Source organism: Sceloporus occidentalis, unplaced genomic scaffold, assembly GCF_023333645.1.
Source record: "Sceloporus occidentalis isolate IW3139 unplaced genomic scaffold, rSceOcc1.0.p SCAF_4, whole genome shotgun sequence".
In the NCBI taxonomy this organism is placed as follows: domain Eukaryota; kingdom Metazoa; phylum Chordata; class Lepidosauria; order Squamata; family Phrynosomatidae; genus Sceloporus; species Sceloporus occidentalis.
This window is the reverse complement of record NW_028316984.1, coordinates 157,244,892-157,257,474: the sequence shown is the minus strand read 5'-3', so window position 1 is coordinate 157,257,474 and position 12,583 is coordinate 157,244,892. Positions and strand designations below refer to the sequence as shown.

Genomic DNA, 12,583 nt, shown 5'->3' with positions numbered 1-12,583 from the left:
GTTGGTAGTTGTGTCTGAAATATGCATGCTGAACATACACTCATACCCAGTATCCACTGTGGAAGCAACACAAACAAAGGCCTTCCACGAACAAGTTCCCTCATGAGATATTATTGATTGAATCATCATGAAGGAACATTACTGAATCACCTTTTGAGGTGATTTGTATAGTCTAATGAAACTAATTGTCACTGAGGCAACAATTCAGTCCATAATTACAAAATTCCCTCTTACATTAGATATACTAGATGCAGATATGAGTTGTTTTACTCTTGTAAATATTAATGAAATTATTTTATCATCAAACTAGTATCCATATTTCAAAATTACTATAAACTTTGGATATAATTAAACACTGATGCAAGAAAAATATCATTTCCCCAAGAATAAGCCATGTAATATGTGAATGTAACACTATTATGACTCACAGCAATTCTCAAATGTCTAATGCTGAATCTGCACTGCAGAAATAATCCGGTTTGACATCACTTTAACTGCCATGGCTGAATGCCATGGAATTCTGGGAACTGTATGTTTTTATATATTTAAGAAAGAATGTTTTTTGGTATTGTTAGATATGTACACAAAAATATGTAAGTTAGTAGCCAATGTAAGTTATTTTTAAGGTGTGTTATCTTGTTAATTTGTTATGTTTTATGTTTTAAATGTACAGTGGAACCTTATTATACGCGAGAGATCCGTTCCGGAGCCCTCCGCGTATAAAAAAATCCGCCTATGCTCGAGCCCCATTGTTTCCAATGGGGCTCGTGCGCGGCGGCGCGGCAGCGCGGCGGCGCACAAGGCGCATCGGGTGCGCGCACCCATTCAATTGAATGGGACGTGCCGCCCCTTCCGCCCCACGCGCGCTGGCGGCTTTGAGCGCCTATGCTCAAAGCCGCCTATAAAAAGGCAGCGTATGCGGAGGCTCCACTGTATTATATGTGAGCATTTGTGGAATAAAATATTTTTAAAAAGGAATTCTGGGAACTGTAGTTTTGTGAGACATTTAACCATCTCTTATCAAAGCAGTCTAGTGCCACAATAAACTACAAATCTCAGAATTCCATAGCACTCATCCATAGCAGTTAAAGTGATGTCACACTGGATTATTTCTGCAGCGTGGATGCAGCCCAAATCTTTAAAGTGAAGTCAGACAGATACTCCAGCCTAAATTGCATTATTAATCTTAACTAGAGTAGGACCATTGAATCAACATGTTGACACACTATTTAACAGATTCAAATGGATCTACTCTGGTTAAAACTAACCAACAGGATTCTAACTTGTATAGTTGGCCCTCCATTTTCGCAGTGATCCGTTCCAAACCCCCTCCACGAAAACGGAGGCTCGTGCATATACAAGCCCACAGGCTTGCATGGGGTGCATGCCTCCGAGTGTGCGCAGGGTGTGCGCAGTGGGGGCATGCCCCACTGAAAATAAGAGATCGCCCCTCCATGAGTATTCAAGGTCGCTGGTTGTGGATCCGAGATCCATGAGTTAGCAGGGGCGACTATATATGGCAAATGAATATCCTATGCATAATATGTAAAAGGTCTTATGATAACAAGGTTCAGAAGAAGACAACATCAAATTGCTAAGTGACTTTAGTGAAGTATGCAATCATTCTCCCACAACAGCAATAGCAAATACTTTTCTATATAGCTTATCAGTGAACTAGCACTCCCTAAGCAATTTACAACGTGTAAGCCAATTCCCCTCAACAAGCTAGGTACTCATTTTACCGACTTACAAAAGGATGCAAGGCTAAATGGATATTGGAGCCTTCATCTAGGATCAAATTTACAACATTGTGGCTGTAAGTACCAGCATTTAACCACTGCACCACCAGGATTCCTCCTTAGCTAGGAAATATTTTTAATATTCACAGAGAGGCGAAACAGATGGGCAGAATAATAATAATAATAATAATAATAATAATAAAAACTTTATTTTTAGCCCACCTTTCCTGAGATCAAGGCGGGTTACAACAGCGAGAAGCACAATACAATCAATAAACAATAAAATTAAAAATACAAGAATTACAAAATATAAGAACTATTAAATACAGGTAAGAATTATCCAACTAGCACAGATTTACAAAAACAATGAGGAGAGAGAAGGGGGTTACATTAGAATGTTAGGGGTAGGCCCCCTGGAACAGAAAAGTTTTAAGCCCCGTTTTAAACTGGTCCAGGGAGGTGGCCGAGCAGAGCTCGGCCGGAAGCAAGTTCCAGAGGTTGGGGGCCAAGGTAGAGAAGGCCCTCTGAGTGGTGGTAGAATATCTTACCTCTGGGACTCGTAACAATTGCTTCCCAACAGATCTGAGTGTGCGGGGCGGAATGTATGGGGAGAGGCGGTCCTCCAGGTATCCTGGGCCCAAGCCTTCAGGCCAATCCAGAGACATAGCATGGAAATGACACATGCCCCTAGATCAGCTGGAAGCCGCACCTAGGAGAACTAACGCAGCCTAAAGCCAACCAGAAAAGGAGCACAAAACAAACCCCTTGCCAGTGGTCTTTGGCGGACCATGGCCAGCCTCAGGACCACTGTATCCAGTCACCACAGTCCCATAATGATCGAGGGTCGATCAGGGCTGGAGTGGCCTCTGGCCACTGCAAGCTGCCAATCTGTTTGATCCCTATGTCATTAAGAGCTGACCAATATTGCTTTTAAAATCTGTATTGTCACATATTGGCACGTTACAGACCGCCTGAAAGCGGCGGTCTGCCGGTGCCGCCGGTTGCTGCGTCCAGGAACTGCAGCGGCCAAACCGCGCGGTTCCTGGACGCAGCAAAAAAGAAGCCCAAAAATGGCACTTCTTTCTGTGCCCCGGAAGTGGCACCGTGAGATGCTAGTCGCGCACTCGCGGTGTCACTTCTGCCATGCGACGTCTGGACACTATGCGTTTGCGATGTCAAGATAGCGGCGCCCGTGTGGAAGGGCGCCACCATTTTCTACACGCTCCGTGCATACTAGGCTTGAGGGGCGTCTAGAATAGACGCCCCTTTCTAACCCTAATACGCCCCTTCCTAACCCTAGTACACGCTGAGCGCGTACTTTCGGTGCATGTGTAACGCACCATTATTAAATAAAATTGAAGGTATAACCTAAAACTAACTATAGAATCATAGAATAACAGAGTTGGAAGGGATCGCAAGGGCCATCCAGTCCAACCCCCTGCAATGCAGGAAATCTCAATCAAAGCATCCCCAACAGATGGCCATCCAGCCTCTGTTTAAAGTCCTCTAAGGAAAGCGACTCCATTACACTCCAAGGGAGTGTGTTCCACTGTCGAACAGCCCTTACCGTCAGGAAGTTCCTCCTAACGTTGAGGTGGAATCTCTTCTCCTGTAGCTTGCATCCATTCAGGTCCCAGTCTCTGAAGTAGCAGAAAACAAGCTTGCTCCCTCCTCAATATGACATCCCTTCAAATATTTAAACAGGGCTATCATATCACGTCTTAACCTTCTCTTCTCCAGGCTAGACATCCCCAACTCCCTCATAGGGCATTGTTTCCAGACCCTTCACCATTTTAGTCGCCCTCCTTTGGACATGCTCCAGTTTCTCAACATCCTTTTTGAATTGTGGTGCCCAGAACTGGATACAATATTCCAGGTGGGGCCTGACCAGAGCAGAATAGAGTGGCACTATACTTCTACTGATGCAGCCTAAAATCGCATTGGCTTCGTTAGCTGCCACATCACACTGTTGACTCATGTTCAACTTGTGGTTTACTTGAATTCCCAGATCCCTTTCATACGTAGTCTCGTTCAGCCAGGTGTCCCCCATCCTATATCTGTGCATTTCATTTTTCCACCCTAAGTGCAGTACCTTACATTTCTCCATGTTGAAATTCATTTTGTTAGCTCTGGCCCAGCTTTCTAATCTATTAAGGTCATTTTGAATTTTGATGCTGTCCTCTGAGGCATTAGCTACTCCTCCCAGTTTGGTGTCATCTGCAAATTTGATAAGTATGCTTCCAATTCTGTCATTGAAGTCATTGATAAAGATTTTGAATAACACTGAGCCCAAGACAGAACCCTTTGGGACCTCACTGGTCACTTATCTCCAGGATGAAAAGGAGCCATTGTTGAGCACCCTTTGGGTTCGGACAGTCAATCAATTACAAATCCATGTAACAGTTACGTTGTCTAGCCCACAGTTCACTAGCTTGTTTGCAAGAATGTCATGGGAAACCTTGTCAAAGGTCTTAGTGAAATCAAGATATACTATATCCACAGCATTCCCTTCATCTACCAAGCTGGTAATTTTATCAAAAAAAAGAGATTAGATTTGTCTGGCATGACTTGTTTCTCTGAAACCCATGTTGACTTTTTGTGATTATGGAATAGTCTTCTAGATGTTCACAGACTCTCTCAGAACTATATAATCCATGACTCAGAACTATATAATCCATGCAGATGTTGTAATATCAATGTTTAATAATGATTAAGTAAAAGTAGCAAGCTACAGGACTGTATGCTCTACTCCTTGTCCCATCTTTCTCAAGTATCATTACATCCTGCCAGAATAGTCACAGCTAAACATTAAAAAAGCAACAATGGTACCACTCCACCCCAAGTGAGGCCTATATAGCATTTCTGCTAACTCAGGATTGAGATGTACACACTGAAACACAGGAATTGTGGCTTTTTTCAAGGGGGCTACGAACTGTTTTTGTTGGGTGCCTTCACATCATTTCTGACTTATGGGAACCCTAAGGGGCCCTAATATATCATGGCATTTTCTTGACAAGATTTGCTCAGAGAGGGTGTGCCATTGCCATTACTGAGTATTATATTCAGATGTTAACATGATTCACAAGAATTTTCTGATACTATAAAAATGCCACTTATGTTTTTAATGACTGACAAAATGATACCAAGAATTTAGCAGTTATAGTTGCTTTGATAATTTTATTTTCTTGTTCATTAGCATTTGATCGATTAAATACTGAGAATACTATTGGCTGGATCCAGATTAACCTTTACACACCACAATAACACCAAAAACCTCTGTACTGGATTACTTGTGGGTATTCTCTGATTGACTGGCTGTAATGAGAATTCAAACCGAAGCAGCCAAGTTAAAGGTAGATTATGTTAATACACTTCTGATATGTCCTAAACCCATTGAGAATTCAATGTCCCTGCTCCTGCCCTAGACAAACCTGTCAACCAGAGTAAGTCATTTTTACCTCTTGGCAGGGGACTCAAATTTGCTGGAGCAATTTTTAGCTGTAAAACTAGACGGTTTTTGTCTGAATAATTAAAAATGAGGATAGCTATTGGCCAAAACTTGGGGATGTCATTTCCAACTCTTCAGGTGGCATTCCTGCACTATAGATCTAGTTTAAATAAAAAGCTCTTTGCCTGTCTGCAAAAAGAGATCAAACAATTCAGTGTGGGAATAGCTGCCAAGAAGGTCCTCACTAACTGTACCTGTGCTGGGACTGAAAGCCTTCTACCAAGTTCTTAAGACCTGTGTGTATTTATGTGCCTTGCAGTCAACTGCCAATTTATGTTAATCTCATGAACTTCATGGGTTTGAGCAGGCTCATATAGAAAGATACAGACACTCTGGACCCAAGCTGTATAATCAGTCCCAATCAGCATTCTGGACCTAGCTTTTTGGACCCACTGAAGTTTCTGAACCATTTCCTAGGCAGCCCCATATAGAGTGTATCACAGTAAACCAAAATGGGTGTAATTAAGGTGTGTGTGTTACTGCAGCCAGCTTAGATGTCTGGCACAGTACTTTTAATTGAGCAAACACACTGCAGAAACCTAGACATTCAGGTTTGATCCCAAGAGTATGAACTTGAGATTGCATCCAGCACAGGCTGAATCTCTATTGCCACATCTCACTTCTTTTGACCAACTAGGAACACTTCTGTCTTATCTGAATTAAGCTTCAATTTGTTCACTCTAATCAGAGTGAACAGCCCATCACTGATTTAGTCGTGAAATTTCCTTGGAGCTTGAGGGAAAGGACACACAGAGTTGAGTATCATTGTCCTACTGGTAAAGCTGAACCCCAAACTCTGGATAGCCTCTTCCAGAGGTGTCACGCATAGGATAAACAGCACGGAGTACAAAAACTGAGTCCTTAAGGACATCACAGGCAGCCAGTGTGTCAAACAAGCATCGCCTACCACCATATTCTGAGCTTGCTTCTCTCCAGGAAGGACTAGAGTCACAGTAGAATAGTGTTCCCATGTCCCATTCTATACAGGTGGCCCAAAAGGATACCATGGTAAATGGTACTGAAAACTGCAAAGAGGTCCTGCAAAACCAATAAAGACATAGGGCCCGAACAGAAAGGCCAAAATAAAGCTGCTTCCGGTCACTTTGGAGGTATGCCGTTTAAATGACACACACCTTAAGAGACCAGAAGCTGAGCCAAAGCTGTGCTCCAGTCCTTAGGACTGAACCGTAGCTTTGGCGCAGCTTCCAGCCGCTTAAGATGCATGCATCATTTAAACAGCATATCATCAAAGAGACCCGAAGCAGCTTTATTTTGGCCCATCTGTTTGAGCCCATACTCTCCCTGTCTCATTCCTGCCTTATTTCATGAAACCCTTTCCTGTATTATTATGCTATTATTTTGTAGAACATATGCCATGGGCAGGTTTATTTTTTATCTATTTTACCAAATGTATGTACAGCACTGTGTAAATCTACAGTGCTATATAAAGTATTATTATTATTATTATTATTATTATTATTATTATTATTCCTGGCATAGATCATCAAAGCAATCAAATCTGTTTCCATCCCATAGCAAGATTTGAAACCAAAATGAAATGCACTTAGATAATCTGTTTAATCCAAGAAACCCCAGAGTTGGATGGCTACCACATGTTCCAGAACTTTGTCCAAAAAGGGATACTGGAGACTGGCTAATATTTTTTTAATGTGGGAGGGGTTCAGCAAGGGGTGGGTTTGTTTGTTTGTTTGTTTGTTTGTTTCAGTAAAGGCCTCACCACAGTCTCTTTAAGCAGAAAGATGCAACTCTGCCTTGCGGCAAGTCATTCATCATTCTACTTAGTCACATAATCAGTCCCTCTCTGGCTGCTTTTATGAGTTAGGACACAGGTCCCACATGCCATGTAGTGGCTCTCACATCTCCAGTTTCCATCCATATCTACAGGCTGTTCTAAACATGAGGGCTATGTTTGCCATACCTTAGGTAGTCGCTGACTAACTTCTTCTGAATCCAATTATCGATTTAACAAAAATTCACTTAATCATGTAAGAATAGCCCATTTGTGAATTCCTGAAAATTTCAAACATTCATTTTTCAAAATAAAGTGTATAAATATAAACAATATAAAAAACTAGTGTTAAGAAGCAATTACAGGTGTTGTACTTGCAGAACTTAACCAGAATTAATTGCTGATTTGAGAGTTCACATGGCTACACATCACTTGTACACTCTTTAGTACTTTTGCATTTTATTGCTTTTAACTTTTACTGTTATAAATTTATTGGTAGCTACCTTGAGTCCCTATTTCAGAAGAATAAAGGGATACAAATAAATAAAATAATAAAATACATATTGCAATTAATGAGAGTTCCATTCCCAAATAAATGTACCATATATATTCGACTATAAGCTGACCTCATGAATAAGTCAAAGGCAGGTTTGGGGGGCAAAATTATTGATTTTGATATGAACCATGGGTAAGTAAAGGGTAAAAATAAAGGGTAAAACTTAGGCACATGTAGCAAAGGATGTAAAAAAAACAAAGGAAAGGAAAATGATGCCAAAGAACTTACAAAATTCCCACAGACATAACTGGATGGAGGAGGAGGGAACTACAGTAAATGGTGGCTATGCGATATGTAAGGGAGGCAACCAGACACAAGCAGGCCTAAGCAAATGCACACTTGTCAAAAAGGATGAAAAGGCAAAGAAAACAGTGGCTACATTAGCACTGATTTTAGCTTTTAACTTTAATGTGAAAACTTTGCCTGATTTTAACCCCCAAAAAGCTGACAAACATACATAAATGTCTTATTCAAATCCTTCAAAGGCCAATTCCTCTCATCACTCCCTTCAGGGAAAACACCAAAAAGCTGTCCCCAATGCCATTTTCCCACCCAGGCATTCAACAAGGTCAGAAGCAGTGCCACAGTGATGAGAGTAGAGGGGTCAGTGCTTCTTTTAGGCCCTCAAGAGAGACTAAGCCTTCACCTCCTGCCACTCTGGTAAAAAAAGGTGATTCCTTTTTTGATAAGTACCATACTTACACTGACCCACATTTACACTGATAAGTCAGCCCAGGTTTTCTGGGTCAATATTCTGACTTAAATTTCTAGACTTATACATCACTATATACAGTATATACTGTTAATAATAAAATAGGAGCCATAATTGTCAAGTCACTACTGCTAACCACCAGTGGCGACTTTGATGATGGCATACTCTGCCCATCCCTGAATGTCCAACACAAAATGACAGCACACCTCTCTCCTTCTTCACATTTTCCCTCTTCTGTAGATAATTTACAGGATAATTAATCTGAGGCCTGTTACAGACTGCCAAAATAAAGCTGCTTCGGGTCTCTTTGGAGGTATGCTATTTAAATGATGCATGGGTCCAGAGGTCGTGTCAAAGCCACACTCTATTCCTAAGCACTGGAGTGCAGCTTTGGTGCAGCTTCCGGATTCTTAGGATGCATGCATCATTTAAATAGCATACCTCCAAAGAGACCCGAAGCAGCTTTATTTTGGCAGTCTGTAACAGGCCTGAGTTTGAGCAAAGCATAAAAAGTCTGACCTGTCCTACTCTACATTCGACGATGTACACACACACACAAAAATCCAGGCAAGGTTGAGGTAGGCCAACAAAACAACAACCTGCATTGCCCTTCCTGCCATCAAAGAAACACGGAGGTTCAGTATAAATAACCATGTTATTTCAAGGGAAGCAATGTACAGTGCATTTGGCTTTTTCCAAAGGCCAGCACGAAGTGCAACATTAATACTGCCTCTTCTCTGAGTTCTGAGACAAAGCATGCCGTTGAAATGCCAAAAAACAAGATTGGACCACACGACTTGCATGACTCTCAACAGATTATAGGTTTACGCCTAAATCCAACATAGCACTGATGCTATAGCATCAGCATGACAAAACATCCTCCCCTTCCCTCACATCTCTTGGAACTATCTAGAGGACAGCTGTGAAGGGCTTTCTAGGCATCCAGTGAAGCCTTTAGAGAAGCACAGAAGCTATTGTGGCAAGGAAGGGTTACCATTCCTTATCCCATTGGAATCTGATGTTTGACCATCGAAGTCTAGCATTAGGTACTTTACTTCAGTATTCAATTTCTGTACCTCTTAATACTTTTAGAGCTAGTTTGCAGTGCAAAACATTCAATATCTTCCCAATTACTTCTTCTAATGTAGGAAATGCAGCCACTTAATTGTGTATGCCATTCATAATTAGGACTGCTATGTCATTTTAACTCACATGCTTTTTTTTTTTTTTATAAAAGCATGTATAAAACTTACTAGGGCTCTTGCTTGAACAGAGAAGTATTCCTTATGCATTAAACTATCAATTGTTGTATTATGGTATTAAATGCCTGAGTTTTCAAAACTGTTTACAGTAGCTCTGACTTATGCCAGACGAACTGGTCTGATTAAAGAACTTTTCTAAGATTGCCTTCTTCATCTCTTTGGCCAATTTAATTTTACCATATTTTCTTATGCTTTATACTTTTGAATAGCAGCGCCAAACCTTCCAATGAGATAAGAATTCTGTGAAAGAGAAATCTGTAGCATTAGTCAATTTCTTCTTTGTGTCCATGGGTGAGTGAGCATGGGAAGGTAGATACTTATATTCTCAAATATACAAAGAAAGCAAGCAAAGTCTTTGTTTATAATTTGGACAGGACTCAGGGCATCTTCCAAAGTTATAAACACTGACCTTCTCATATAGGCAGCAAGATTAGGCAGTATAATTGCCTACAAAATCTTGATTAACTTTATAACTTACACAGTACAATTCCAAGATGTATCTCACTAGTTCTCTATAAATGTCGCTTATGCCAACATTTTATGAATTGCAGAAACCTCACAATAGCAAGTATCAGAACAATTTTTATGATCTATATAATTCACTCAAATGTCTATCGTAAAGTATCACATTAAATAAGGTGTTAAAAAGAACATCAGCTATGATATTACAGGCCCCAAGTATCCAAGTTAGGTGTTAATTACTAATGTATTTTTGAGCATACAGAAATATTTTGTTAGCAACTATTCCTCTTATGATTTCTGTTCACTTAGCTTATTTACATGTCAAACAGCTAACAGGTTAGGAGACAAAAAGATTGGAATTAACTACAAATTTTAGAATCTGCCAACTCACAACTTCATTATTTTAAAAACTGAAAGTTAAGAGTAAACACACATTGGATTGTACTGCGTAGACATTTTTATCATGGGGTAAGTCCCATTCATATCAATGGGGCTTCCAATCAATCACGCTGAGGCTAGTGACGTAACTGAGGTACCGTGGCATTGTAGAGACTGCGAAGTTTCCCTGATAAGAAGGAAATGCACTACACCAGGCAGTGCTCACTGAAATCTCAAATACTGATGCTGTGAAATCCTTTAATATCACGATTAGAGGATAGATACAAATGTTCCAATATGTTCATATATAAGTTTACCAATTAATGTCTGCCCATTTTTAAAATGGGGAAGACCACTAACGAATGGCGTTATCTCATTTCAATCAAAACCGTGTATAGATAAAATGGACGTGCAATTCACCCACCATTGTTTGGATCAGCTGTACTGCCTCACTATGCACTTAAGAAACCCCTGCCAATTGCTGGTTTCTAGGCTAGAGGGAAAATACACTAATTATCTACAAAATCCTAACCTTAACATGTACACCCACCCACAGGCCCATTTTCATCTCGAGATTTAAAATATTTTCCTCCTACTTTTCAGGCAATCCTTTTAACACTGGAGTTGCTGAAAGCCTCACTTAGGGAAGGACATACCGGAAGGTTTCCACACCCTTTTCTGTATACCACAGTAACCTGTCTGTCCATCTGTGTATCTGTCTGTACAAAGACAAGCCATCAGCAAGCAATCAGCTTTGTACCGTTCCTCAAACTTGCTATGTATGCATCTCCCCCCCACCGTTAAAACGATCGGTTCCAGATGTCCATCCAGTGCCTTTCCTTCCCAGGCCTTCCCAGACTGACTTCCCTTAGTACTCTGACACCGATTGTCCCCCGTACCTTAAGCTGTCTCTCTTCAAGTCGCCTTTTTAAACTGTTTTAAATCATATTCTTATTAGTTACTATTTTTCCTGTGGTGGGAGGGATGGGGGAATTGTTTATTTTATTTTGGTAGATTTGCTTTTAATGTGTATTTCGTCTTATTTGTAATTGTATTTCTGCAACCCGCCTCGATCCGTAGGGAGAGGCTGGATATAAATGAATTTTTAATATCATCATTTTCCTTTGCAGACTCAAATCTGGGGTGGTGGGTGGGGGAGGCCACAGGGACGGGGGGGGGGACCATTAAGTATTGTAATATGCCTAACCTTGCGTTGCAAAGGGAGTTTGGAGGAGGAAGGGAAGGCTTTAAAGGAGGGGAAGAGTAGGCCACTCGCATAGTTAAAGTTTGCAAGGAGAGAATTGGGGAGGCGTCCAAAGAGAAGGGGAAAGGGGCGTTGTGCGCAAAGAGGGGCAGGGAAGAAGGAAAGTGAAGTCGAAGGATTTCATGGCCGGCATCCATAGTTTTTTGTGGGGGTTTTTTAAGGCTATGTGGCCATGTTCTAGAAGAGTTTAATAATAACAACAACAACAACAATGCTGCCAACTTCTTTCTTTGAGTCTCAAAGGTGCTGCAAGATCTCTCCACAACTGATTCTACAGACTAACATGGCTATGCCTTTGAAGAATAACAACAACAATAATGCGAAGTTTGTGGGGGGAGTAGGGCTGTGTGGCCATGTTACTAAAAGAGTTTATTCCTGATTGCTGACACCTTCAGAGAAATGAAAGGCTTGGGAGAGCAATGGGGAAAGTGGGGCGAGGAGAGGAGGGGGATGGCAGAATGGAAGGAATAAGGAAGGGAATGTGGGTTTTGCATCCCTTTTTCCTTTCCCCCACTTTCAAGTACTGGGGGGGGGGGGGGAGCCTGGGATCCACTGGAATAATAATAACAGATTTTATTTACACCCTGCCTTTCCACAAGGACCCAGAAGGGAACCCCCGACCTGCCTGGGAGAGTAGGCCTGCCTGCCTGCCTGCCTTCCTCACCTGCCTGGGACCGGGGCAAACGACGCTTCCTCCCTGCCCTCCGCCCTCCTTTCCGGGGTGTGTAGGTATGGAGCTGGCTCCGACAAGGACGGAAGGGAAGGGAAGGGAAGGGGAGGAGGAAAGAAAAGGAAAGCCAAGTGGAGGAGGGGAGGGATGGCCAGCCCCGGTCCCTTCTCTCCGAGGAGGCATCAAGCCCGTCTGCCGCTGCGGGTGCTGCTCCTCCTAGGCATCCTGTACGTTGCTGCAGCAGCATTGGGTGCATTTAGCCCAGAAGAGGAGGAGGAGGAG

At 41.8% G+C, this 12,583-nt stretch overlaps 1 protein-coding gene across 1 annotated transcript in view; it reads right to left on the bottom strand.

Annotated features, from left to right (window-relative positions):
* Nucleotides 1-12,342, bottom strand: part of LOC149314895 (rho GTPase-activating protein 5) — a 71,246-nt gene extending 58,904 nt beyond the window's left edge. Inside the window, exon 1 of the mRNA XM_089522083.1 lies at nucleotides 12,296-12,342. The gene's annotated coding sequence lies outside the window, so the exon portion shown is untranslated. The remainder of the gene's footprint in view (nucleotides 1-12,295) is intronic.
* Between the last annotated feature and the right edge of the window lie 241 nt (nucleotides 12,343-12,583).